General features: G+C 48.9%; 1 long non-coding RNA gene across 1 annotated transcript in view; it reads right to left on the bottom strand.

Annotated features, from left to right (window-relative positions):
- Window positions 1–15,379: 15,379 nt before the first annotated feature.
- LOC125644315 (uncharacterized) overlaps window positions 15,380–26,449 on the bottom strand; it is a 45,850-nt gene continuing 34,780 nt past the window's right edge. Inside the window, exon 5 of the long non-coding RNA XR_012670176.1 lies at window positions 15,380–24,704. This is a non-coding gene — a long non-coding RNA (uncharacterized LOC125644315). The remainder of the gene's footprint in view (window positions 24,705–26,449) is intronic.

The following is a 26,449-nucleotide window of genomic DNA, read 5'->3' as shown; positions in this document are numbered from 1 at the left end:
AGCCACTGAGCTATCTTGCTGGGTGTAAACTAATTAAGGTGGTGAGATATAATTGGTTAGCTAATCATGTTACAATATGTTAGGATTGGTTAGATAAATTTCAGTAGAATGATTGGTTAAGGTATAGCTACCCCTTCCTGCTTCTCCACGTGGGCACCAATGATACTGCCAAGAATGACCTTGAGCGGATCACTGCGGACTACGTGGCTCTGGGAAGGATAAAGGAGTTTGAGGTGCAAGTGGTGTTTTTGTCCATCCTCCCCGTAGAAGGAAAAGGCCTGGGTAGAGACCGTCAAATCGTGGAAGTCAACGAAAGGCTACGCAGGTGGTGTCAGAGAGAAGGCTTTGGATTCTTTGACCATGGGATGGTGTTCCAAGAAGGAGGAGTGCTAGGCAGAGATGGGCTCCACCTAATGAAGAGAGGGAAGAGCATCTTCACAAGCAGGCTGGCTAACCTAGTGAGGAGGGCTTTAAACTAGGTTCACTGGGGGAAGGAGACCAAAGCCCTGAGGTAAGTGGGAACATGGGATACCGGGAGGAAGCATGAACAGGAGAATACAAAAGGGGAGGGCTCCTGCCTCATACTAAGAAAGCAGGACAAACAGCAAGTTATCTCAAGTGCCTATACGCAAATGCAAGAAGCCTGGGAAACAAGCAGGGAGAAATGGAAGTCCTGGCACAGTCAAGGAATTATGATGCGATTGGAATAACAGAGACTTGGTGGGATAACTCACATGACTGGAGTACTGTCATGGATGGATATAAACTGTTCAGGAAGGACAGGCAGGGCAGAAAAGGTGGGGGAGTTGCATTGTATGTAAGAGAGCAGTATGACTGCTCAGAGCTCCGGTATGAAACTGCAGAAAAACCTGTGTCTCTGGATTAAGTTTAGAAGCGTGAGCAATAAGGGTGATGTCGTGGTGGGAGTCTGCTATGCACCACCGGATCAGGGGGATGAGGTGGCGAGGCTTTCTTCCAGCAACTAATGGAAGTAACTAGCTCGCAGTCCCTGGTTCTCATGGGAGACTTCAATCACCCTGATATCTGCTGGGAGAGCAATACAGCAGTGCACAGACAATCCAGGAAGTTTTTGGAAAGTATAGGGGACAATTTCCTGGTGCAAGTGCTGGAGGAACCAACTAGGGGCAGAGCTCTTCTTGACCTGCTGCTCACAAACTGGGAAGAATTAGTAGGGGAAGCAAAAGTGGATGGGAACCTGGGAGGCAGTGACCATGAGTTGGTTGAGTTCAGGATCCTGACACAAGGAAGAAAGGAGAGCAGCAGAATACGGACCCTGGACTTCAGAAAAGCAGACTTTGACAACCTCAGGGAACTGACGGGCAGGATCCCCTGGGAGGCTAATATGAGGTGGAAAGGAGTCCAGGACACCTGGCTGTATTTTAAAGAATCCTTATTGAGGTTACAGGGACAAACCATCCCGATGTGTAGAAAGAATAGTAAATATGGCAGGCGACCAGCTTGGCTTAACAGTGACATCCTTGCTGATCTTAAACACAAAAAAGAAGCTTACAAGAAGTGGAAGATTGGACAAATGACCAGGGAGGAGTATAAAAATATTGCTCGGGCATGCAGGAGTGAAATCAGGAAGGCCAAATTACACCTGGAGTTGCAGCTAGCAAGAGATGTTAAGAGTAACAAGAAGGGTTTCTTCAGGTATGTTAGCAACAAGAAGAAAACCAAGGAAAGTGTGGGCCCCTTACTGAATGAGGGGTGCAACCTAGTGACAGGGGAAGTGGAAAAAGCTAAAGTACTCAATGCTTTTTTTGCCTCTGTCTTCACGAACAAGGTCAGCTTCCAGCAGCACAGCATGGGGAGGGGGAGACCAGCCCTCTGTGGAGAAAGAAGTGGTTCGGGACAATTTAGAAAAGCTGGACGAGCACAAGTCCATGGGGCCGGATGAGCTGCATCTGAGAGTGCTAAAGGAGTTGGGGGATGTGATTGCAGAGCCATTGGCCATTATCTTTGAAAACTCATGGCGATTGGGGGAGGTCCTGGACAACAGGAAAAAGGCAAATGTAGTGCCCATCTTTAAAAAAGGGAAGAAGGAAGATCCTGGGAACCATAGGCCAGTCAGCCTCACCTCAGTCCCTGGAAAAATCATGGAGCAGGTCCTCAAGGAATCAATTCTGAAGCACTTAGAGGAGAGGAAAGTGATCAGGAACAGTCAGCATGGATTCACCAAGGGCAAGTCATGCCTGACTAATCTAATTGCCTTCTATGATGAGATAACTGGCTCTGTGGATGAGGGGAAAGCAGTGGACATGTTGTTCCTTGACTTTAGCAAAGCTTTTGACATGGTCTTCCACAGTATTCTTGCCAGCAAGTTAAAGAAGTATGGGCTGGATGAATTGACTATAAGGTGGATAGAAAGCTGGCTAGATTGTCAGGCTCAACGGGTAGTGATTAATGGCTCCGTGTCTAGTTGGCAGTCGGTATCAAGTGGAGTGCCCCAAGGGTCGGTTCTGCAGCCGGTTTTGTTCAATATCTTCATTAATGATCTGGAGGATGGTGTGGATTGCACCCTCAGCAAGTTTGCAGATGACACTAACCTGGAAGGAGAGGTAGATAGGCTGGAGGGTAGGGATAGGATACAGAGGGACCTAGACAAATTAGAGGATTGGGACAAAAGAAATCTGATGAGGTTTAACAAGGAAAAGTGCAGAGTCCTGCACTTAGGATGGTAGAATCCCATGCACCGCTACAGACTAGGGACCAAATGGCTAGGCAGAAGTTCTGCAGAAAAGGACCTAGGGGTTACAGTGAATGAGAAGCTAGATATGAGTCAACAGTGTGCCCTTGTTGCCAAGAAGGCCAATGGCATTTTGGGATGTATATGTAGAGGCATTGCCAGCAGGTTGAGGGACGTCATCGTTCCCCTCTATTCAACGTTGGTGAGGCCTCATCTGGAGTACTATGTCCAGTTTTGGGCCCCATACTACAAGAAGGATGTGGAAAAATTGGAAAACGTCCAGCGGAGGGCAACAAAAATGATTAGGGGACTGGAACACATGACTTGTGAGGAGAGGCTGAGGGAACTGGGATTGTTTAGTCTGCGGAAGAGAAGAATGAGGGGGGATTTGATAGCTGCTTTCAACTACCTCCGAAGAGGATGGATCTAGAATGTTCTCAGTGGTAGCAGATGAGAGAATGAGGAGTAACAGTCTCAAGTTGCAGTGGGGGAGGTTTAGGTTGGATATTAGGAAAAACTTTTTCACTAGGAAGGTGGTGAAACACTGGAATGTGTTACCTAGGGAGGTGGTGGAATCTCTTTCCTTAGAAGTTTTTAAGGTCAGGCTTGACAAAGCCCTGGCTGGGATGATTTAGTTGGGGATTGGTCCTGCTTTGAGCATGGGGTTGGACTAGATGACTTCCTGAGGTTCCTTCCAACCCTGATATTCTATGATTCTATGATTCTATGATAGCTAAGAATATTACTGGTTTCAGAGTAACAGCCGTGTTAGTCTGTATTCGCAAAAAGAAAAGGAGTACTTGTAGCACCTTAGAGACTAACCAATTTATTTGAGCATGAGCTTTCGTGAGCTACAGCTCACTTCATCAGATGTATACCATCTGATGAAGTGAGCTGTAGCTCACGAAAGCTCATGCTCAAATAAATTGGTTAGTCTCTAAGGTGCTACAAGTACTCCTTTTCTTTTTAAGAATATTACTATATAAATTAGGGGCAAACAGGAAGTAAGTTGGGATTCGAAAATAAGAAAAAAGGAACTAGGATTTAAGCTTGCTGGAAGTTCACCCCAATAAACATTGAATTGTTTGCACCTACGGACTTCAGGTATTGTTGCTCTCTGTTCATGCGAGAAGGACCAGAGAAGTGGGAGAGTGAAGGAATAAGCTCTCTAACATCTTGGTGCCGTGACTTGGATACATCTCATCGGATAGGTGAGTGGCAGCCTGTAAATCCCCCGCCCCAACAGTCTGCGTAGCTGCTTGGAGGGGGTATGGGGAGCTCTTGTAATGGTAGTTGCGGATTCTGGCAAGCTGGGGTAACGGATTTTTTGAACAAATGGATAAGGATGAATCAGGGTCCATACCAGGTGCAGGGGTTCACCTGGGATGAGATTGAGAAGGAGATGGGAGAGGTTTTGGGAGATCTCAAGGGAAAGGAGTGTCGGAAAAAGGGAATGGTATCACAAGGTTCGTGTGCTGGGATGGCATACTGGGTAAAAAGGGAAGCCAATCTCCTCCAACACATTAAGGATTTGGAGGGGATTGTGGATCAGCAACGGATTTTAACAGAAAAATCCGTGTTAGCAGTAGAGGTAGCAGATTTGAAGGCACGGGATGCTGCACGGTCAGAGGAGTCTTGTGAGGCAATCTGGAGAGAGAGGGATGAACTGCTGGGGAGAGTAGGAGACTTAGAGGAGGAATTGTATCATTGTAAACATGGGGGCAATGGACTTGGGGACCCCAAGCCATCCGCCCCACTAATGGAACTGAAGGAGACACCTCCACCACCCTACCCTGAAAAAACTCTGTACCCACCGCTGCCAGTGGACGTTGTAAGCCGGCAATCCACAGTTACAGCCCCTGCAAGAGAGGCTACCCGGGAGGAACTGCAGAAGGCAGGAATAGTGGCCCCGGTTGCAGGGTGGGGGGACCATGCCCCACAAGTAGTAGAACAGGCAGAAATCCGCCCCTTGTCCCTGAAGGACCGGGAGGCAGTACTGGGCCGTTTGGGAAAGGTACCCCGGGATGATTGGGATCAGTTTGTGCTGTGGCTAGTGGAGGTGGGCAGGGAGATGGAGGGTCTAACTCGTGAGGACCTGGTGATCATATGGCATAGTCTTCTGGGACGAGGCACCTTGGGAATCGATGTGGCAGGAGTGGCACACCCATTTCTAATCTCTGGACAGGAGGCAAAACAGTTGTTTGGGGTGTACTCTCATACTGCGGGGATGAATAAGATGAAGCGAATCCCTGGGGAAACAGGGCGGGATACACTTAATCTCATACAGGCATGGGCACGGTGCTGGGTGGATCCCCTGGACGGTCCATGGGTAATGCCCCAGGCAGGAGCACTGGGACCTGGTGGGGGTGTGGAGCAGGGTAGGGGTGTGGAATTGCTGGAGAAATGGTTGGAGCTGAGCGATCCGCAGTTTGTTGGGCATTTAAAGTTGCAGCATCCTGACCTTGCTCCCAATCAGCTACCCCAGTTTCTGGAACAGGCAGATGTGTGGAGGCAGATGCATCAGGGGGGAAAGCCAGTCCATGCTATTACTCAGGGGATCAATACAAGGTGAAAAGGGATGGGTCACCCCAGAGAGGAGGAGGTAGAGGGAGAGGTTGTGGCTTTGGGGGGTAGTCAGGGATGAGTGGACAGCTATAGAGCAACAGATCCAGAGACTGCAGGCTAAACTGACTACCCAGGATCTTACCAGATCAGGGGAAAGTGGCCCCGGAGGCCAGGGGACTGGGACTGCCTGAAATGCCAGACACACAGTTTTGCTTGGAGACAGGAATGTCTTTGGTGCCAGGACCCCCGGTCCCCTTGTGAACCAGTGGGAGGGACCGAGGTGGGTGCTGCAACTTAGGGGTACCCTGGGAGGCGTCCTGTCCATGTTCTCAGTTTAGGACGGGACGCATCTGGTTGCCCCACGCTCCAGGGGGCAATCGAAGGGAGTCCCATGAGAGATTTTTTGATAGACGCTGGAGCAGCCATCATCTTAACCACATGGGGGCAGGGGAGACCCTCAGAAGGGACTGTGACAATTGTAGGGAAAACGGGAGGGGAGACACAGTTAACCCTGAGGCGTGGACAGATCAAAGGAATCTGGGGGGAAGGGGAGATTATATGGGGTCGTAATGATATGCTTAATCTGTTGGGGGCAGGAGATTTACACAAACTGGGATTTGTAATGGATTCAGCCAATGGGGTGTGTTTACTGAAGCAGACGCAGGATGGTCAGGGCTATACCATTCCCATGGGGATAGCCACTATGACCATTAAAGCGGCACATGCCCTCCCACCACCCCCGGCTGGGTGGGAACACATCCCGTGTGGGCGAAGGATAACCTGGATTGTAGTAGGGGCAGCATGGAGGTACTGCTGGAGGGAGGGGACCCTCCCCCACAGAAACAGTATCCTCCTCGGGAGGCATTGGCAGAGGTGGGGGCAACTATTGCGGAGTTGGAACAGAGGGGACTGATTCGGGCAGTTGCATCCCCTTGTAATGCTGCTGTGTGGCCCGTGAGGAAGCCAAATGGTACTTGGTGCCTCACTGGGGATTACAGGGCACTAAATGCTCTGGCCAATTCACCAGCCTCAGTGGTGGCAGCGTACCCTGAAATGTTGGCCCATATTGGACCACAGTTCCGAATTTTCACTGTTTTGGACATAGCTAATGGGTTTTGGTCTCTGCCACTAGCTACCTCGTGTGAGTACAAAACTGCATTCACATGGAGGGCAGACAATTCTGCTGGACAGTTCTACCCCAGGGATATTGGGACTCCCCTGCAATTTTTCACAGATACATGAGACAGGCTCTGGAGGGGGTGGATTCAGCAAGGTGCATACAATATGTAGACAACCTGTTGCTAATGTCAGGGACAGAGGAAGAAGACAGGGAACTAACCAAGTAGGTCATGCAAGCTTTGGCAAGAGCAGGGTTGAAGGTCAATGGGAAAAAGGCTCAGATGGGACAGACAAGCGTGACCTACTTAGGAGTGGAAGTGTCCCAGATGGGAAGGGAAATCGATAAGGGAAGGGTGCAACTGATTCAGTCCCTGCCACTGCCTACAGATGTTAAAAGCTTGCAAAGTTTTCTGGGTCTAACTGGATTTTGCAGGGATTTTGTGGCCAATTGTGCAGAAATAACCCAGCCTCTATTTGACCTACCCCGAGCCTCAACTTTGGAATGGTCCGAAGAGTGTACTGAGGCAGTGAGAGTGCTAACGGAAAACCTGGCCAGTGCTCCAGTGCTGGCCTCCCCAGGTGGGGAGAAACTCTTTTCTCTGTACCCTTTCGTATCTGATGCTACCATTGGTTGTGCATTAACACAGGAGTATGGAGCAAAGGACCGACCTGTGGCCTTTGCCTCTTGACTTTTGAGTGCTGTGGAACTGAAGGATGGTGTGAAAAGGTGCTGTTGTGCTCCTACTGGGGGGTAGGGAATTTCAAATACCTCACGGGAATGCAGAAAGTAATAGTCTGATCTCATCATGACCCCTGCGGCTGTTAAACATGCACACTATCTTACAGGGACCAGTGAGTTTGCAGCATACTGCCAAATGGTTGCTGGCTCGACAGGTAGAAAACATTAAAGCAGAAGTGTTAAAGGAACCCATAGTCTGGGTAGCTGGATTACATCTGGCTGGCACCCCACACCAATGTGAAGCCAGCCCAGGTAAAACCCAACATCAGGTGTTTTGGGCATCTAACCCCAATCAGGTAAAGGAGGGGACACTGGTATGGTTTTTGGATGGAAGTTGGAGGTATCAAGGGGGACGGAAAACTGCAGGCTTAGCTGTTGTGGAAATCAGAGGCAATGAGACAGTCAGCACCATTGGTTTCTCACTAGAAGCAAGATCAGCTCAGGAGGCAGAACTGGCAGCCTTGCTAACAGCTTTAAATGAAGTGGATCCCAAATTTGAGCCAGAATGTTGGGTGGTGGTAGATTCAGATTACGTATTTCGTGGTGCCACATTAATGCTGAGAAAGTGGGTGGATAATCATTTCAGGGCAACAGACGGCTCCACAATCAAGCATGCTACCTGGGGGAAGCGAATGGAGGAGCTCAGTCACTGTTTTACATGGATCAATGTGGTAAAGGTAAAGGCACACAAGAAAACAGGACCCCTAAGGAAAGGAAATAATCTGGCCGATGTAGAGGCCAAGTGGGCTGCAACAGAGGCACCCCCATGGCCCTGGGAGCCAGAAGAGAGTGCCTGTAGCAGTGTTAACAAGAAGTGGGGTGCATACAAATCAGGGAGGGAGAATTCGAGAGTTGCAAGAATCTGATCCTGGACTGGAAGGCATCATGAAACTTGGGGACAAGCATGTGCCAAAGGTGGAACTAATGGAAGGGATTTGGTGTGTCTTAACAACCGAGGGACCAGTAATGTTGTGCCCTCAGGGAATTCAGACGGCTTTCTTAAGCAGAGTGCATGGAAGCTTGGCAGGGGGACACCCCGGGTTTGAGGAGGCACAGGGACCTTTAAAAGGTTGTGCTGGTGGCCAGGAATGGCAGCTGATTTAAAATCACATCTGGAACGTTGTTTGGACTGTGCCAGGCACAGCCCACCTCACAAGGTGCTAAGGGGAGAATTAATGAGACAAGCCCCAAGGGGACCATGGGAAAGAATACAAATTGACTACACAGGACCCCTACCACAGATCACAGGAAAAAACGATTCATGTTGGTGGTAGTGGATGCTTTCAGCAGGTGGGTGGAAGCTTTCCCCACAAAGTATCAAACTGCCCGGGTAACTGCTGAAATACTGGTAAATGAGGTATTCACTCGCTGGGGGGTCCCAAAGGTGATTGACTCAGACCAAGGAGCTGTTTTCCGGTCAGATCTGTTAGGGGAGCTATCAGCCCTCACTGGAATCACACAGTTGTTTCATATTGCTTATCACCCAGAGGCTGCGGGGCAGGTGGAAAGCATGAACTGCACCATTAAAAGTGAGCTAAGAAAGGGAGTGGAAATGGGAGGAAAAAACTGGTCACAGTTACTGCCCTTTGTCTTAATGAGAATAAGGGCCCGAGAATCAAAGATCACAGGATTTTCTCCATATGAAGCTCTCATGGGAAGGCCCATTGAATGGTGGGAAAATCTAGTTACCCCAGTACCTGGGGAAGTCACTACACACGGTGTAACACAAGAATGGATTTTAACTCTAATCGAACATGTAAAAAAAGTACAGCAGGCGGTGGCCTGGCGAGACAAGCAAGGAGCAGCAAGAGTCAAAGCATGGTATGACCTTCCTGGGGAGCGTGATCTACCCATGGTGGGAGATCTAGTGATGTACAAGATTCCAGGTCAACACCATCCATTCCCAGCTCCTAAACAGTAGGGCCCCCATCTTGTCCTTGACCAATTTGGGCCCAGTCTGCTATTACTGGGTACAGAGAATGGAGGATGGGAGTGGGTTCACTGCATGCAAATAAAAAGGTACAAACAGGGGATTGGGAAAGGGGATGTGTAAATTTTGTTATGTGTGTATTAAAGGTTAACTCAAAAAGGAGAAAAGGATGAAAATTCCCTGGCCCTGGATGGAACAATTACTAGTGCTAATCACAATTGTCACATTTACAAATTCTATTCAAATCCCACAATGTGAAGTGTCAAAAGGAGGAAACACATGGATGGCTACACATGCAACCTGTGGTAATAAAGCTAATGAAGACTATGAGAATCTCCCCATAGAAAGATGTACCACTAATACTCCAAGAGGAATTTGGCAGTGTTGGTATATGGTTTATGGATTAGATATGGGAATCCCAACCAGGTGGAGAATTTCAAATTTATCAGGAAATATTGCATGGTACTCCCTGGGTGCTGCCATGATTAATGATAGTGGAAAACACAGTTACCCAGCTATGTGGTTTGTTACAGAGGATCCAAAGAATATAGCCCTCTGGTCTCCTGGAGCAAATGAACCCTCTTGGGAAAATAGGGCCCCACATTTAAGGTGTGATGTTACCATATGTAACCACATGGTATGTCCATGGAAGATAATCCCTGAAGGTGTGAGTGTTGTGTACATATTACATTAGGTGTAAAATCCCCTTTGGGATGCTGGGTGTATGATGAGTTAACCATTTTACAGAATGTAACCCTACAAATGATATGGATGCCAAGTTGGAAGAATCCAAATTTAAAGTGGCCACAGTGTGGAGCCGAGAATATTCCCTGACGATCAAATGTGTGGGAGCCACTGTGGAAGCAGGTGCAGCCAGCACTTTTTAATGTGTCCTTTCACTCTTGTGATGGGGCAAGGCCAGATGGCTATAGAAAAGTAGTTGGAGATAGATATATTAACTCCAGGCTAAACAAATCCCTGGTACCAGGATAAGTTAAATGGCAGCTGCTCCAGGACAATTAAGACACCTGGGGCCAATTAGGAACTTTCCAGAAGGAAGGGAGAACGCTAGGTTGATTGGGACACCTGAAGCCAATCAAGGACTTGGCTGAAACTAGTTAAAAGCCTCCCAGTTGGTCAGGTGGGTGTGGATGTCAGGAGCTGTGGGAGGAAGTTGTGCTGTTGGAGATACTGAGCAGTACACACCATATCAGGCACAAGGAAGGAGGCCCTGAGGTAAGGGTGAAGTGGAGCTTGAGGAAGTGGGGGCTGCTGTGGGGAAGTAGCCCAGGGAATTTTACGTGTCCTGTTTCTAAAAGGTCAGCTACCATAGCTGATACTATTAGGGTCCCTGGGCTGGAGCCCGGAGTAGAGGGCGGGCCTGGGCTCCCCCCTTTGCCCCCCCCCCGATTAATCACTGAGACTGGGAGACAACAGAGACTGTTGTCTCTCCTCACCTCCCTTGTTGGCTTAAGATGAAAATGGCTCAGTAGACTGTGACCCTTGTGTCTAGGGAGAGAAGGGTTACATGGAGGGTCACAGTGAGCCTCTGAGGCTATCAAAATCCACCAGGAAACGTGGGACCCAAGGAGACAAGGACAGAGGTTTGTCACACTCTATTACATGGGTGGTATGCCCCCAGGAATGGTGGGTGGACCAAATTCATCCCAACTGTAGTATGTACATAAAAGGATTGAAACAACAATTCAGTTGGTGGGTGTGGGGACACACCTGGAATTGTCATTGGAAAAGGGGATTGTGGGCAGCGGGGAACACTATGCTGGGTACATGGAATCTGGGGGATGAGTGAGTAATCAAACAATTGGTAAGCCAAAATGTGAAATTTCAACAACAAATTAATGAATTAATGGCAGAGCAACTATTGGCAGTTACCACAGGGTGGAGGACAGCAGTAGTGGTAAACTTGCAGTTAACTCATTGGACCTGCTGACATGGGTGGGGGATGGCTTCAGAAGACTAACATGGGGAGAAGTGTGCGTAGGTATTCAAAATGTTCAGTTAATAATGTTAATAGATATTATGAGAGATGCTTGGTCAGAACAATGGCCTTCAGTATTAAATCAGAAAGCTAGCCCATATTTATCCACAATTGCAAAAACATACCCATCTACCTGTAAAATAACATCCCCGACCTGTGGGGAGAGTTCTTGTGTAATTGTTACTATGATACCCTGGGAAGGAAATGCAAATAGGGTGGTCCCCCTTGAACCCTATGGGAGTAACTAGGGAAGGAGGAGTGCATTGGGAGCCACTAGGAAATAGGTGTGTGGGGGGATCGAATGGGGGTAAATTGGACTGTCATCACATTATGCAGTTGTATATCCAGAGGAGGAATATGGATGTGCCCCTCTCCTATGACTATGGAGGAGCAGGATCAATGGCCTATTGAAAAGGGGGAGCATTTAGGGGTAATGTATATGGGGTACAGTGTATTGTGTTGGCAATGTATGCAATCCTGCAATATAACACTGGGAGGCAAAATCCTTCCAGTGTATGACCAAATTATGAACTTCTATACACCGCCACCTGGACTATGGTGCACCAATGGATCAGAGGACTTAATCATTGTAAACAATCAAACCAGCACCTACTACCCCATGCTGTACCAAGTAGTTGAATTGCTTTGGACAATACCAAATTTCACTGTGGATATTCAATGGTCACACAATATGGACAAAAGTACACAAAGATTACAAGAGCAACTTGCTGCAAGCGCCAACAGTTGGACACACTTACAATACACACTACAGGATGGCGCTGACAAAATTTTAACCTTATCAAAGGAGGAGAAGCAGTGTTTTTGGTGGTGGCCAGGATGTTGGACCATACTGCAGTGGTCAGGACTCTCAGTGTTGCTGTGGATTATCATAGCAGCTGGTGTATTGTTAACTATATTTGTGTTACGTTGTATATGGAAACGATCAAGGGGGGGGCACAACCCCCTAGAGAACAGCCACTAATTATAACCTATAAGTAATGTAGTAAGCCCTCCCCCTCCAGTGTACTAGACAACCCGTACCCAATCTTCTCGGGCCCACTATCATGGGAAGTCTGGAACACTAACTGGAATAGATGTAGTATGCCCGTACGAGAGAAGGTGCAGGGCACGGTACTACACAAGGGGCAGTGGGACAGATGGAGCATAGACACCTTCCACCTTGATCCCTGGCCCTATCAGGAAGTGTGTCACCATATGTCCTATGCTTTTCCAGGGATACCTGGGCAGGAGGATGGCAAAAGAAAAAAAAAAAAAAGGGGGGTTGGCGTGTTAGGATATAGATATTCAGGTCTGCCTGTAAAGACCTATACTTTAAGAATGTAGGTATATCTTTATCATTTAGCTAGTAATAGAGGTATACAAGAAAGAATCTGTGTAAGGGCCTTCTCTCACTGTCACAGTGTGAGGCCCTGTTCTTAGGCCAATGCCTTTGGCTAAGCAGCAGAGGCAGCCATAAGCTGGGAAGCGACTGGTCACATCCTCACATTCCAAACTAGTCAATATGGGGCTGTTAGCAAGGTGATCCGATCTATCACCTCCAGAGAAAGGGAAGAGTCTACAAGATATAAAAGGAAATTTAGTTGGATAGTTTTCTGTCTGATCATAGAATCATAGAATATAAGGGTTGGAAGGGACCCCAGAAGGTCATCTAGTCCAACCCCCTGCTCGAAGCAGGACCAATTCCCAGTTAAATCATCCCAGCCAGGGCTTTGTCAAGCCTGACCTTAAAAACCTCTAAGGAAGGAGATTCTACCACCTCCCTAGGTAACGCATTCCAGTGTTTCACCACCCTCTTAGTGAAAAAGTTTTTCCTAATATCCAATCTAAACCTCCCCCACTGCAGCTTGAGACCATTACTCCTCGTTCTGTCATCTGATACCATTGAGAACAGTCTAGAGCCATCCTCTTTGGAACCCCCTTTCAGGTAGTTGAAAGCAGCTATCAAATCCCCCCTCATTCTTCTCTTCTGCAGGCTAAACAATCCCAGCTCCCTCAGCCTCTCCTCATAACTCATGTGTTCCAGACCCCTAATCATTTTTGTTGCCCTTCGCTGGACTCTCTCCAATTTATCCACATCCTTCTTGAAGTGTGGGGCCCAAAACTGGACACAGTACTCCAGATGAGGCCTCACCAATGTCGAATAGAGGGGAACGATCACGTCCCTCGATCTGCTCGCTATGCCCCTACTTATACATCCCAAAATGCCATTGGCCTTCTTGGCAACAAGGGCACACTGCTGACTCATATCCAGCTTCTCGTCCACTGTCACCCCTAGGTCCTTTTCCGCAGAACTGCTGCCTAGCCATTCGGTCCCTAGTCTGTAGCTGTGCATTGGGTTCTTCCGTCCTAAGTGCAGGACCCTGCACTTATCCTTATTGAACCTCATCAGATTTCTTTTGGCCCAATCCTCCAATTTGTCTAGGTCCTTCTGTATCCTATCCCTCCCCTCCAGCGTATCTACCACTCCTCCCAGTTTAGTATCATCCGCAAATTTGCTGAGAGTGCAATCCACACCATCCTCCAGATCATTTATGAAGATATTGAACAAAACCGGCCCCAGGACCGACCCTTGGGGCACTCCACTTGATACCGGCTGCCAACTAGACATGGAGCCATTGATAACTACCCGTTGAGCCCGACAATCTAGCCAGCTTTCTACCCACCTTGTAGTGCATTCATCCAGCCCATACTTCCTTAACTTGCTGACAAGAATACTGTGGGAGACCGTGTCAAAAGCTTTGCTAAAGTCAAGAAACAATACATCCACTGCTTTCCCTTCATCCACAGAACCAGTAATCTCATCATAGAAGGCGATTAGATTAGTCAGGCATGACCTTCCCTTGGTGAATCCATGCTGATAAGAACTTACTTATCAACAGTGGTGGATTAATGATTTTGCCGCCCCTAGGTCCTGAAATAATAGCTGCCCCCACTGCCCCCCGCGCCAGATCACCTCCGCTCCGACTCAGCCTCCTCCCCGAGCACGGCGCCGGGTCCTGCTTCTCCCCCCTCCCTGCCAGCGCTTGTGCGTGAAACAGCTTCGCGCAGCTGGGAGGGAGGGGGTTAGAGGGGGGGATGCAGCACGCTCATGGGAGGAGGCTGGGCTGGGGTGGGGATTTGGGGAAGGGGACCAATAGGGGCAGGGAGGGGGGTGGAGTTGGGATGGCAATTTTGGGGAAGGGGTTGGAATGGGGTCGGGGAAGGGGTGGAGTTGGGGCTGGGCCTGGGGGATGCAAGCACCCACCGGTGCCGGGGGAAGTTGGCGCCTCTGGCTGCACTTACAAATTTGCCGCCCCTGCAGATTTGTTGCCCTAGGCCTAGGCCTTAATATGCCGCTGCTTATCAATAGACAGCTGGGAAACCCTTATGTCTTTATAGGTATAGTTGTGAAATCCTCACTTCTGTATTGTTTTGTCATTATAGTTCCCACTTTGCTATTGTTTATTTGCATGGTCTCTGTCTGGTTCTGTGATTGTTTCTGTTTGCTGTATAATTAATTTTGCTGGGTGTAAACTAATTAAGGTGGTGGGATATAATTGGTTAGCTAATCATGTTACAATATGTTAGGAATGGTTAGGTAAATTTCAGTAGACTGATTGGTTAAGGTACAGCTAAGAATATTACTACATAAATTAGGGGCAAACAAGAAGTAAGTTGGGATTCGAAAATAAGGATAAAGGAACTTGGATTTAAACTTGCTGGAAGTTCACCCTAATAAACATCGAATTGTTTGCACCTTCGGACTTCGGGTATTGTTGCTCTCTGTTCATGCGAGAAGGACCAGGGAAGTGGGAGAGTGAAGGAATAAGCTCTCTAACAGTTGAGGTCAATACATTTGAGGGTGTGGAAAAACATCCAAAATATTTAATACATTTCAATTGGACTGCGATTGGTCACGATTAATTTTTTTGAGTTAATCGCTTGAGTTAACTGCGATTAATTGACAGAGCTACTGCATGCAGATGTGGTCACCCCATCTCAAAAAAGATATATTAGAATTGGAAAAGGTACAGAAAAGGGCAACAAAAATGATTAGGGGTATGGAATGGCTGCCGTATGAGGAGAGATTAATAAGACTGGGACTTTTCAGCTTGGAAAAGAGTCAACTAAGGGGTGATATGATTGAGGCCTATAAAATCATGACTGGTGTGGAGAAAGTAAATAAAGAAGTGTTATTTACTCCTTCTCATAACATAAGAACTAGGGGTCACCAAACTAAATTAATAGGCAGCAGGTTTAAAACAAACAAAGAAAGTATCAGGGGGCTGCTGTGTTAGTCTGAAACAACAAACAAAAACAACAAGGATCCGGTGGCACCTTAAACAAACAAAAGGAAGTATTTTCCCCCCACAATGCACAGTCCATCTGTGGAACTCTTTGCCAGAAGATGTTGTGAAGGCCAAGACTATAACAGGGTTCAAAAAAGAACTAGTTAAATTCATGGAGGTCCATCAATGGTGTCACGGAGTCACTGGGGTGCTCTGGAACTATTCTCTACGAAGCCAGTCAGGACTCTGGGGGAGCCTCGTCTCTCTGAGCATACTGTCTCCAGGGCAAGAAGCTTACACAGCTTCGACCTTCCTGGGTCTGACTTCGGAGCATTCAGCATCCCCTTCTTCACCGTGTGCTTCCTGCAGCGAGTCCACCTAGGCGGAGCTCCTGGGGAAGCCAAAGGGCCCTGCACCCCAACTCCACAGTCAGCAGTGACTCTCAGCCAGCTGGTAAAACAGAAGGTTTATTAGTTGACAGGAACACAGCGTAGGGCAGAACTTATTAGCACAGAAATCAGTGACTTTCAGCCAACTCCATCTTGGAGGGAGGGGAGCCCAGAGCCATGGCCCTGGTCCTCCCCCTGAACCCCCAGCCAGCCAAGACTGCCTCCTTTCCACCAGCCAAGCCTTAGTCACCCTCGAGCCCCTCCTCTGGCCTTTGTCTCTTTCCTGGGCAAGGAGGCCACCTGATCTCTTTGTTCTCCAACACCTTCAGTTGGTACCTTGCAGGGGAGGGGCCCAGAACTTCAGTTGCCAGGAGACAGGGTGTTGGCCATTCTCTGTGCAGACAGCATCACACCTGCCCTCTAGGGCTCTACAACAATTACACACCCTTATCCCACCACCTAAGATACTTAAGAAACACATAGGGGAAACTGAGACACCCACACAGTATTCAGAGAAAACATTAAGAACATTCCCACTTCATCACAAACGGCTATTAGCCAGGATGGGCAGCGATGGTGTCCCTAGCCTCTGTTTGCCAGAAGCTCGGAATGAGCGACAGGGGATGGATCACTTGCTGATTACCTGTTCTGTTCATTCCCTCTGGGGCACCTGGGATTGATTACTGTTGGAAGACAGGATACTGGGCTAGGTGGACCTTTGGTCTGCCCCAGTATGGTTGTTCTTATGTTCTCCAGTTTACCCTGGCATGAGGGAGAAGAGAAGCAATGTTTTTACCTGACGTTTTGCCCAAGTGAGGGCAGGGCTTGACCCAATCTGGTAAAAAATCAGGAGTGATGAGTGTGTGTGGAGGGGGGGTGGGGGGGGGAAGGATTCACTGTTCTTTCACTTTCCTTATTGCTCTATTTAGCGGTGCCAGACGGGAGTGCGTGACTCTCGGTACTTGTTCCAAGCCACTGGCCCTCACATAAGCCCACAGAAGTGTCCACATTTAGCACATAGTTATTGTGAAAAACAATTCCATTGACCTCATTTCTACATCCTCTGGGCCTGCAAAGAAAGATGCAAAGAAAGTACTGCAACATCTGCTGCCTCATCATTAGGCCGTGTTCACTGAAACATCACTGGTAATTAGGGAATTAATTCTCATAGCCATTTGACCACCATAAGGAAGGGGGTAAGGGACTACTGCTAGAGGTCACATTAAAACAACCTCTCTCAACTTCACACAGGCCACATTTGAAGGCCACAGATCAACCAAATGACCATTTCTTGGGAAAACTATTTATTTCTCAGCGCTCACAGGGCGAACAAGAGGGACGGGTCTAGAGTACAAAGAAAAGGAGATTGAAGAATCCTGGGCAAACCTCTGCCCCTTACCAGGCAGAACTTCTAAGAGGCCAAATCCTTACAGTCCTCAATTTTTAAATCACTTCTTGTGACTTCAGGACAACTCGCTCTGGTTTGCCTGAGTAAGCACTAGAGTATTTGACCCACTAAAGGCAATAGGAGTTTTGCTGGGAAAAGCCTAAAAGATCTGATCCCATTTGAACATAGAGCTGTAATTCTATCAAAAGGGTCTGGTTAGAGCCTGAGCAGGAGCAGCTGAATTTTCCACTCAGTCACATTTATTAATGTCTGTGGGGTTAGTTCAGCTTTACACCAGTGAAAACAAGTGCAGAATTTTGCCCTCAGATTGCAACTCATTTCTTCATGTGCAAATTGTTTTATAGGGCCAGGCATTGCCTGAGTGGCTTTGTTCTGCATCTGCTGGATGTCGCTGGGAAACTCCATTGGATCCCTCCCTTTGAAAGCTCCAAAGCACAAGTCCCCGCACCCACTCATTCCCAGTCAGGGTACTGTCTGTCCACCAGGAGAGGAGGAGAAGAGGCTCTTAAGGACACTATAACAGCACCACCCCATCTCATACACTGATGGTTACTGTGCTAGGGTCAACACCATGCTGTCTCCATCACAGCTCTCTCGCTTTGCCTTTCTTTTCTGCTCTCCTCCATGGCTTTTCTCCTTTGAAGCACGAGCACCCCAAATTGGAGCCAGTTCTTCAGCAAAGTTGGAGATTGGGTATTGGGAACTGCTGACAAGTCCATGTTGTTAGTGGGGTTTGAGAAAAGGCTGGGAAGGCAGCTGGCTTTCTGCCTATGCAGGGGACAGGCAATGGTTGGGACAAAGTGGGGGCCTTGGCCTGTCCCCAGTGATGGCAACGGCAAAGGTCCCATTGACAGCAATGAGAACAAGCGTATGTTGTTAATGGGCCAAATTCTGCTCGCTCTTAAACTCAGAGAAGCCCCTTGATTCCATGGATCTAGAGAAGTCCCAAGTTCGGCCTATTGTGCTTTTACCTCTCACGCACCTCCCCCGTGCAGCACGTGCCCCTCCTTGGGAGAAAGACCTTCATTCACACATTAAGACTGTGAAAAAACATCCTCCTGAGCGACAAAAGTTTTAGCGCTGAAAAGCACCACAGTGCTCCCAGCGATAAAGCTACTACTCCTCGTTCTGGGTGGTTATTTTTTTATCATCGTGACAGCTCTCCGCCAGCAATAAAGTGTGACTACACTGCCCGTGTCAGAGTCTCTCCACGGCAGATTTGCCACAGAAGGGCCACCAGCATTGGGTCTAGAGAAGGTGGCAGCTTTTAGCCTGCTCTTCCCCTCCTGTCTCAATGGTATCCCAGGAAAGCACCTCCTGCTCCAGTCACACTGCTTGCCTAAGTCTCTCTTAAGACCCTTATTTATGTTAGAGAAGGGTCACTTGGCTGAGATGTGGTTGGGGCTTACAAGAAATCCACAGGGAAAGAAAGAGTGTTAAATCCCCAATGAAAATATCCTTAGCCCTGGAGTTTAACCAGGTATATGCCCTACCACAGAAGTTTGTGACACTAGGGAAAGTAACCACCTGTGCATTGCTGCACCCTGTATGGCAGACAGCACAACAACCGGGAAGGGCACCCATGTGTGTACAGGGAACTGATATTAGAGCTTGGGCTTGTGCTTCTAGATCGCTTCTGAATGCATCTGGGATAGATTCTGGGCTGCATACTCTGGGACCAGGCTTCATCCCTAGGGAGTTTATGGAGGGTTGTCACAGACTCACCATCCTGGAGTGCCTCCTTCTGGCAAGAGCCAGCATCGCTGTCTCACCCTCCTCCTCCTCCAGACTGCAGTGACTTAGCCCTCCAGCCAGGTCATGCTGAAAGTCCCGCTCCTTCGGGGATAGCAGAGTCCTAACTCCAAGGAACGAGAACTCTTCCAACTCTCCCCAGATGCTTCTCCTCTCCCCCAGGCTCTGCAGCTCATCCTCGCTCTTGCAAACGCTGCCTCGGAGGAAACCCAGCTCCTCCTGTGCCACTGACCCAGGCCTGATTTAGGAACCCCCTTCTCCCCAGCTACCATCTCTTCCAACAGGGACAGGGTACAAGCTCCCTCAGTGGTTCCTTTCCCAGAGACAGAAAACTCCAGTCCCCGCTACCGCTCTGCTGGACCACCCAGCTGGCTCTAATCCATAATTACCCATCTCTTCTCCAGGTGCCACAGAATGGGCTAATTGGGGTCCCCAGTTCCCACTAACCCTGTCATTGCCAGTGTGGGCTACTGGCCCATCACAAGAAGAGAGGAGTTTTTTCCCCTTAGCTTCACCTCTGATAGTGTGACAGAGATGGAACAATGTTTACAAAGCTTGACTCCATTATTAAAATGCCCGTGGAGCTCCATCGAGACTCTGTGCTTGTAACACTAGGAAATACCAACTGCCTGCAGGAGAAGTTTGTGTGAGCATTCTGTATGCCCTCTGCTACCCTACATGATTCTAGCACACCTTTATGAAAAGCAGCAGGGCTCACAAAACGTTGTATAACAAATAAATATTTATTTAACCCTTGATATTGCAGCAGAGGATATAGATCTGCTCTATGCCATGATTAGAGCTCAGCTGTCAAGGTTTCTGGTCAACATCCCTTTGAGGAAGGAGCTGTTCTTTTGTTCTGCATTTGTACAGCACCTACCACAACGAGGCCCTGGCGGCCCATGCCATGGGTGAGCGCCTAGGCACTTCTACAGTACAAATAATGAATACTAACATGGTGTTATACTATTGATTGACAAATCACTTGGGGCTAGATTTTGGAGGCCTAACTGATGCGGGCCGTATCACCCTCAACCAGCAGTCAAAAATAATGGAGCAGGCCTCCCCAAAACTATGAGATTGGCTTAAAAGTCACGAGATACTAAAAGCAATACATTGGTGATTCTTTTATTTGCCTTCCGATTTGTGAGCCATTCGGGCCATGTTTTCAAGATTTTATCCAGAAACTGTAAGGCTAAAAACATATTTGTTCTAAACTTAAAAGCAGAGAGTCTCACACAGTCATGTGACTCCAGGGGCTGAGACTTTAGGAAAAACACTAATTATGGCGAGACTTGCAACAAAATCCTGAGAGTTGGCAACACTACCTGTGATTCCAACACATTTTAAAAGAAGCTCTTTGCTGGGAACTCACTGTGCTCCAATATCTCCTTGCAAGTTCCCCTGGAGTTAACACTGCACCTCTCTAGTGAGGCTTTTAAAAACATTGAGTCAGATCCTCAGCTGATGTAAATCAGCATGGGAGCTCTTCTGGTTTATACCAGCTGAAGGTTAGGCTCATAGGATCTGCTCCTATTTACACCAGTGTATATTTGGAGTAACTCCATTGACTTTAATGGAGTTGGTCTGACTTTATCCAAGTGAAATTGAGCACAGAATTTAGTCCAGAGAAGACAACAGGGAAAAGCAAAGAAATAGCAGAGAGCACTTCAGCTTGGTTATTAAATGAAACGAACAAGAGGCAACAGTAGCTCAGCTTTTATTGGTATTACCCCAATCACACACAGAATGCACTGAGTTTTCGGTATGTACATAGAGATATACATAAATGCAGGCATACAGCTTGATTTGGTACAATTTCTCCTGATACCCTTGAATCTGTGATCAGTTTTTCAGAGTCTTGCATCTAGTGAATCACTTATGTTCACATAACTGTGCTGTACCTCCAGAACTGTGTGGGTACGTCTACATTCCAGCTGGGAAGTGTCCTTCCCAGCTCCAGGAGATGTGCATGGGTTATCTCTGATTGAGCAAGCACACTAAACATGAGCAGGGTGGCTGTAGCAGCATGGGTGAGAGGTTGGGCTAGCCCCCTGAGTACAGTCCTGTCCGAGGTCTTAGGTAGGTACTCGGGTGATTAGCCTGAGCCACCACACATGTGGCCACTACTATTTTTAGCTCAATTGGAGCTAGCGCATGTACTGCTCCTGAGATGAGAACTACAGTGCGGACATGCCCAGCTCAGTCTATACATGAGCCCATGTATATCTAGCCCCGCTCTACCGCAGTTCCAGCTTATTCCTTGGGCTCCCTCCCTGAAGTTAATAGTAACCTTCCAATTCCTATTTTCTCTATGCTGCAGGATGTTGTGCCATCTCTAGGACGAGGTATCTATCCAGACCTCCAATTGCAAGCATTTCTAACATGGACCTCGCTCCTAACCTGCTACAATTCTCATCCACTTCTCCTACCAATGATTCAAGTCCCACTCTATGCGCCTCTCCTTTGCACGCGGGCAGGCTTCCAGCAGGAGTGCCTTGTGATGTGGACATTTGCTCACTAAGGGTGGGCTTCACAAAGGCACGTAACTCCCATGAACTCAGTGAACCCCAGCCTAAGGGATTGATGTGTGATGTCAAAGGGACATTGCCAGACCAGGATTTTGGAACAGCCACTGAAGGGAATGTCATCCCTTCGAGAAGCCACCCCAGACTTTACACTGAGCCCAGTGTCTGCTTGGGACGGGACTTGGGGAGTCCTTCTTAGCACTTGGTGACTACTCATTAAGGGGAGCAGGTTACCCTGCACTGGAAGCCTCATGTGCCACTTGAGTCCCAGTTGTATGTAGAACACCTAGCAGCACAACATGACCCTGCTGATGACTGAGTCCCAGGAGCCAAGACCAGGACTGTAATACAATGACAATGCCAGGTTCAGGCTTCTGCCTCTGGAACAAGGCTCCCCGCTGCCCATCACTATGGAATACCGTCCCCTTTACAGGAACTTTCTGTCACATGTCCCATGGAGACATTGCTATGGCAACACAGACCTCACAGTACTCAGAGTGCTTTAGAGCAGCCCATCCAGGCTAGCGCTGCTGACCGCCCATGATTGCACTGAGGGGCACTGGAGTCTGTTGTCCCGGGAGAATGAATTGCTGATGCCCAGTTGTCTTTCATCTCTCCCCAGCTGCGCCCATTCCAGATGGAGTCCTGAGGAACTTTTCTCTACTTACCTACTTTGGTTTTCCTCCTCCCATCCTCTGGATGAGAGGGCTCCGAATTGGGACCTGTTATTTTTTTACTGCCTGGCTCTGGGGGTAAGTCTAAGGCTGACCGATTTGAGGATAAACTATACCGTGAGCTAAGTTCATCCCTTCTGTAACTCCCCTGACCCGAGTGGAGCACTGGGCATGGCTTATGCAGGGGGTGCTGTGTCCATTGGGGAAGTTAGGAAATGCTCCCATGTGGACCATTTCCCCACATCAGGATTCCAGGCTAATGACTCCTTACAGAGCAATAGCAGGATCTCTGACTTGGAGTGACAGCTCTAATAGGAATCTAACATCCCAGCTAGAGCTAAGGCCCAGCAGCACCCAGGGAACTTTGTACTTCCTCAGTGAAATAGATGCACACAGTGGATCCAGGCTCTGCAGCTCTCTGCCACTCAGCAGTGCTGGATTCAGGAACAACTTAGGGACTTGCACCCTGAAAACCAGCTGACACAGATACAATTTGGGCAGAGTGAGAGGTGGGACCTGCTGTTTCAAGAGCACCTCCTGCTGGCCAGTGGACATACAGCACTATCAGTGCTGCTCTTAGGGAAGGCAACACCTGACGGATTGTTGTAGGGCAGAGAAATGGTCAAGGATATAAAGGACTGACAGCAGCTCTAGAATGAAGGGGTGGGGATGCCAGTGTCTCCCTGGGCCTGGCCTTTGCACTGCAGTCAGGGGCTGAAACTGCTGTTGAACTGTTTCTACTGGGCAGCAGCAGTGGGCATCAGGCCTGGGGTAGTTGGCGGTAAGTTCCTCCCACAGGGCATCTGCCCTCTGACTCCTAGCTCAGTCAGATTCCTACACAACACAGAGTTTAATTTACTGTACTATGCAAACCCCTGGCTTCCAAGTACCCTACGGAGGGTGAGTCTGTTGGAAGTGGAGGCTAAATAAAGCCTTGCTGCCTACTGATTTCTGTTCCCGTTTACGGCCACTCCATTTAGGCAACAGGAAGTGGCTTTGGCTCTCTGCCCAGGACTAGATCCTATGTGACACGCCCATGGCTAACTGGTTCCTTATGTGTCTGTAAAATCCCATTTCATTAAAGCAATAAGAGCACTCTGGCCATGCATCTGAAGGGGATTATTGTACTCCTTGAACCATAGGCACCACCTTGCCCGGGGGGTACTCAAGGCCCGCTCAGCCCCAGCCCGCACTCTACCCTTTCCTCCTAGCACCCAGGCCCACCCTGCCTCTTCTTGCCCCTGCTCCACCCCTGCCCCGACTCTTCCCACCCAGTTTTGCCCCCTCCTCCCGAGTGTGCCCCGTCCCCACTCTTCCCCCTCCCCCCAGCACCTTCTGCAGGCCACGGAACAGCTGATCACAGCAGGAAGGAGGCACTGGGAGGGAGGGGGAGGAGGGGCAGTTGGCTGCTGATGGGTGCTAAGCAGCCCTGGAGCACCCACGGAGTTGGTGCCTATGCCTGATGGTTCGAGTAACTTGCTTTCAGCATCACCTGAGATATACCTCACTGAAGTGGCCCAAGTTCCTGAGGCAACACACACCTACTGTGCACCCCTACGTACCAGGCCTGTTCCTACTGAAGTGCCAAGATTCCAGCAGAACACTGGCAGCACGTCATTCAACTGCTGCTGGGAGTCAAGGGCTGGGCTAGCAGGGGGCTGCAGGCTGGGAGTAAGGGGTACCGGCAGAGCTGTATGGGGAGCCCATGGCTGTGGCAAATCCATCAGCAAAGGGTGGCAAGCAGTGGTACATCTGAATGCATGATGGCTGCAATGCACCAGAGCCAGATTCTGATCTTGGTTACATCAGTATAAAACTAGACCATTTTCTGCAATGGAGTTGTTCTGGATTTTTGGTGGTGTAACAGAGAAAAAAAATCTGATCCCCAATAGCTTACACTCAGAGGCCCAGCTCTCGGAGTGCCAAAGTAGCCAATGCTAAACAACACGGTCCAGAGCAGCTTGCACAAAAAAGAAAACAGATACTGCAGCTTGCTAGCTAGAGACCTCTCGATTGCCATAAGAGATCAATGTTCAGACAGGAACCAGCACCATCAGGCCTTACAGTCACAGGATTGCAGAGAGCAAAGGGACCTATTGTGGAACAACACAGATTGTACAGGGGGAGTTTCACTCCAAACATCAAAAGGAAACTGACCAGGCCAAATAAATGAGAGTTTCTGGAGACAGTAGCTTTTCTTATTGTAAACGTTGCTCTCTCCTGCCAGTGCTGAGCACTGAACCAGCCACAGGGAGCCTGGGAGAAGCTGCCCTCTTTGAGGAACAGGAAACAGGGCTTCCACTGAAGCAATCAGTCAGCCTGCAGCGACTGAATTTCAGAATGGATTAAGTATGCTGCTGTACAAACATATTGGGAAGTTTAGTCTCAAGAAATAGCAAATATATCTGACCTAGCCTCCCGGAGAAGATTGGGTTTTTGCCTTAAAAAAAAAAAAGTAAATGCAATGTCAAATGTGCAGCATCCCCCTCTCTGCCATGCTCAGGGAGAGCCTTCTCTTCTTCATTTTACTCCAGGGTTTTTTCAGGAAGGCTGTGATGTCACTACTTCTGCAAGCTGCCACTGCACACATTGGGAACTGGAGCTGTCAGAGAAGCCAGTGAAAGTGAGTCAGTCTCGTGCATGGTGCAAACGGCAGCAGGAAGCAGAAAGAGTCTGGAAAGAGGAAAAACTAGGGCATGCCTCTGTCAGCATTCTGACGGGAGAGGGAAACCAGCCATTCGGATACTGGGCAAAAACATTTATAATTTCATGAAAAACTGCCAAATTGTTTCCATTTCATGAGGTTCAAAATTGAATCGCTTTTTCCATCAGTTTTCACAGAATATTTTTAAAAATCTTGAATTTTCAAAATTTCAATTTCCCCCTTTTCCCACAGATTGAAAGAAAGTAAATGATGTCTTGGGCAGAGTTGGATTAAGGTTTTGTGGGCCCCTCCCCACCTCTTTCACCTGTGGTCCCATCCCTGTTCTGCCCCTCCCCCCCGTGGCCCTGCACCTGTTCCACCCAAGATCCTGTCCCATTCTGCCCCCAATGTGGCCCTGCAACCCGTTTGCTCCTTTCTGCACCCCCAAGACCAGAGAAGGTCTGTCTCCCCACCATGGCCCTGGGCTGCAGTGTGGAGTGAGAGCTACTCCAGTCCCAGGGCCACAGGCGGGTTCGAGTGCTGGGGCTTCCCCCACCACCCAGTGCTTCTGCCAGGGAGCAGGGTCAGGGCACAGGGGTTTCCCGTGCCCTGTCTGCCCATCTGGCGCTTCTGCCAGGGCTTCAGGCTTCCACCGCAGTTTGGCAGATTTTTGCCAGGGCCCCTGGACATAAGCCTCATTAGCCCAGTGGCTAATCCACCACTGGTCTTGGGGGGGTCTTATCCTCCCCCCCCAATAACTTTTCAAAACTTCCTCTACAGCACGGCAGAATTAGAGTTTCCACTGGTCCCTGACACTCTGAGGTGCTGAGCATCCACAGCTCCCCATGGCTTTAGCTGGAGTTATGGGTACTTAGCATTTCTGACGATCCGTTACATAGCTCCTTAAAGGAGGGTCTGGCCCTTCTGTCTTGTGCAGCACTTCTTTGTGCCCAACAAGTCATTAACAGTGACAGTTACCTACATGCAGGCAGCCAGGGGGCAGTGGCTCCTGGTATCCCATGGAATGAGATATTTTACCATGGGGCAGGGAGGTGGGGCTGTGAATGAAGGAGCTGGAAAAGAACCACAGCTCTGGGGACTGGACTGGTCTTTCCAAGATCAGTTGCAGCTTTGTTACCTCTTTCCTGCTGTTCTCCAGACACCCCCCCCCCCCCCCCCGCTGGCGACTCCTAGCTCCCAGCACTGGCGTTTAGTGCTGATTTCAGCTTTGCCTTCACTGGAACAAGCCCAGTGCCCAGTGCACAGCTCTGCTTCTTTTCCTCCTGCAACGTGTAGTCTGTTCTCCAGGCACTGCCTCCCCAGAGCTAGTTACAGATGCCCTTGCAAACGACTCCCCAAGCTGACTCAGTACCAAGGGCTGTGGAAATGGTGCCCAACTTGCTGCTGAGCAGATGGGTGCGTCAGCTACAAGTTTTCCCATTATATGCCATGTCAGCTGGCAAGCCCCATTCAGCAGCAGGGTAGGGCTGGACAGAGCGGCTCTTACTAAGTGAGAATTACTCAGAATGAGGGAACTCCCCCGTGAGCAGAGTGGGGGAGTAGATCAGAGTGGGGTAGACTGCGAGTAGATCAGAGTGAACAGGCATGTATGGCAACAGCTGGATTGCCCTCTGAGCAATGCCTCTGGGGATCACAGCTATACACCCAGGTCTCCATTTTATGCATGCTCCTAGGCAGGTGCC

The sequence above is a fragment of the Caretta caretta genome, chromosome 10, assembly GCF_965140235.1.
Source record: "Caretta caretta isolate rCarCar2 chromosome 10, rCarCar1.hap1, whole genome shotgun sequence".
Lineage (NCBI taxonomy): Eukaryota > Metazoa > Chordata > Testudines > Cheloniidae > Caretta > Caretta caretta.
Note: the sequence above shows the minus strand (reverse complement) of the source record. Positions and strands in the feature narration are given on the sequence as shown.